This window comes from Nansenia antarctica (genome assembly GCF_963989245.1).
Source record: "Nansenia antarctica genome assembly, chromosome: 16".
In the NCBI taxonomy this organism is placed as follows: domain Eukaryota; kingdom Metazoa; phylum Chordata; class Actinopteri; order Argentiniformes; family Microstomatidae; genus Nansenia; species Nansenia antarctica.
This window is the reverse complement of record NC_137686.1, coordinates 17224243-17227457: the sequence shown is the minus strand read 5'-3', so window position 1 is coordinate 17227457 and position 3215 is coordinate 17224243.

Sequence of the window (3215 nt, the reverse complement as noted above, 5' to 3'; positions counted from 1 at the left end):
GTGACTGATTATTCCCTATTTGCCTGTTTGTGTTCTGCAATATAATGTATACATCTATTAGAAAGATTTATATAAAAGGTCAAATATATCAAAATGAATAAATATATAACTGCTTCTCAGCTTTCGGTCTGTTTGGTGAGTGCTTCTTTGGTAGCAAATAAGCAACAGACTCATGGTCTTCATTTAACCAGTATAATGGCAGCTGTTTGTAAATATAGCTCCCACCACGGGAGCTGGCATGGTCTGGCCGGTATGGGTGAGGGGGAGAGTATAGAGAGTATAAGCATAGTGAATAGTGGCTACTCCTCACAGGGGCTACCCGTCGTGCGCTAACAGATGGAGGCTCTGGCCCGCGCTCAGGCATCTCCCTGCCGGGCCCCTGTGGATCAAGTGTGGTGCACTGTCACAACTAGTCAGTCACGCTTCCCCAAGTCATGATAGGAGGACGAAGACCAATTCTCTCTCTCTCTCTCTCTCTCTTTCTCTCTCTCTCTCTCACAAGCACACACATACACACATATTCAAAGTATAACCTCTAGGGAGCAGTGTTGAGTTGTTGAAGCCGTGAGGATGAAGTGTGTGTCTGTGTGACTGCCAAGTGCTCTCTGTTGTCTGACTGTAGGCCCCTAGATGGTTTAGCTTGTATGATCCTTTAGGATGATTTGGACATGCATGATGGCAGGGCTATAATACACACATTTAAAATCTGGCCGATAGTAAACCAGAGAATCAATTTTAATTTCGAATGTAGCTGAAAAGTCCAAGTGTAGTGATGGAAGATATGTGACAAACATTCTCTAGGACTAGGTCAAAGTCAAAGATCAAAGGTACCGGTAATATGAGCAATAAAGATACTTAACTGTAGAAAATGTTAACGCTTATGGTAACATTATTAGAAATTACTCTGAAAGAAACGATGAAACTATATACTAGACGCCAGACATGCAAGTTTTGGTTGACATATGGTACACACACACAAACATTGCTTATGCACCTTACAAAAACCTCCTCAGGGACTTATTTGATCAATCTATTTTGTGTACACTTATTACCCTCCCCTAGTCAGATGTAATGTAATCAAGCCTCCTAATGTTGCATTAAAGAATTATGTGTGGGGAAAAAATGAAGGTTACATGAAGCATCTCTGAAAAGATGGTCTATAAGACCTCCTACATTGGGTAAGATATATTTCGTTTTAGTGGGAAATTATAGCTCCCAAAGACATAATGTAACAGTCACTATTTAACAGTTGATAAGCATTCACTTACATCGGTTATGTACAGTATCTTACATGGGATAATAATAATAATATAATAATATCTTATTGTGGGAGAAATAAGGCAGGTAAGCAGGTAAACCATTTTTGAATGAGAGAGGTCATATAATGTGATATAATGGCCTACAAACATGGGTTGACAAAGTAGGCCTTTAAGTCACGGATAGAGACAATTATCAAGAAATCGGGCGTTCATTTTCTTTGTATAGGCGCTTTAATATGCGATAGACTGGCAGTTACGCGTTTCTTGGACATTTGACAGCAAAATCACCGTGTGATCGCTGAGTCAAATGATCCCAAACTAGGCCGCATTTATTGTCCTCTCAACCTAACTATGTTCATCGCTTTGTCCCGCCCACTATTACGCTCAGTGGATGACGGGCAACCCTTCTGACCAACAACGTCTCAGTACGCTGCCGGCTAATGTCACCCTGGACCAATGACAGTCGAGCGGATAGGATTCGAGGGGGCACCGTTTCTACGCCTTCTGCTGGCAAGAATGTTAGTTCCTGCTCTCTGGCTGGCCGTTTCCTGTGATCGTACAGTGTTGTGAGACGGAGAAAGCCATGTGTGTCGATGCAAAGGTAAATTTAGCACCCCGAAATTATAACTGGGGGAGTCGGGGCAGTGGGTGGTAGGGTTATTAGCGGGTATTTCGGCAGAAAAACAGACGTAGAACAAGCGAAACAGCATCGCGGCCTAACCCGTGTCTGAACGTAGACAGGCTGGGGTTATTGTGGCACGTTGCTTTGCTTTGGTCCGGTTTGTTGATGAGATGGAAAGAGTCCGATCGAGTGAATGGGGTTCAGTAAAATGATGGAGATGCGAGATGTAGACTCATCAGGTCAACGTTATTGTGTTTATTGATCTTTTCAGATCTCAAAGTCTTTTTAATCCCAACCAAGTCGTATGCAATAAGCCATTCTGCTGCTAGGCGTATTAAGGGGTTTGCTGAGAGAGCAACACTGCCCAGCAAGACCATGTTATCCTAGACAGATCCTGATCATCACTAAACGTCTCCCACTTTTGCCATTGAAACTGCTTATTTTCAGACCAGCGCTGCTCTTAAAGTAGTCTATGGTCATTATCAAGGCATGTTTAATTCAATCAAAATGTACATTGTGTTGTTTATTGTGCCTGATCTATGAACTTGAGTGTCATCCACTCCACATGTCATGATGGACATGGTTAAAATGTCAGGATCTCCTCCTGACGTTTTGTTGTTTCCGACACCAACTCAAAAGCCAGGCGTAAGAGTACAGTAGCAAGATTATTAGATCAGGCCAACCTCCTGTTATATTTCAGTTCTTTATTTTCAGCTGTTTGCTAGATCAGCTGTTAACCATGCGGTTGATGCCATGGGTATGTGGAACTGGGAAGTGTATTTGTGCATTGTGTGATGTTAAATGTTCTCCTCTTAAAAGTGATGTTGTTCTCTTTTCTGTTTTAGGAAAGAGACGTCAGCGAATGATCTCACAGATGGGCATCCATCCCATCGTCGCACACATAGAGGAGAGAAGCAGGCACTAAAGAAGAGAGGAGGAAGAGGGGGAGGAATAGAGGGCTCTGCATATGCAGAGGCTTCTCCATCCTGAGCCTCTTTCTCTGGTATCTGGCTTACACATCCTTCCCTTTTCCAAGCTCTGTTGTCATTAGGAGATACCTCGACCAAGCCCAGATGAATTGTTGAGGGACTGAAACTGTAGACATTCTCAATTTTAGTAAGTGGTTGATTTCTTGATTGATGTGTTTTATGGGTTTACTCTAATCTCAATAGAGTACTTTATGATCTTGGATTAACATTTGTCTTTCTTTTTGTCCAGTAGTTTCTCTCTACACGCGCGGTGTGGAATTTGATACGGATTGCTGGACTCCCTATACTTTTCTGACTTGGCGTCAGACTGTTTTGTTCTCTCTGTCTTCTGTGGACTGAGCAAAG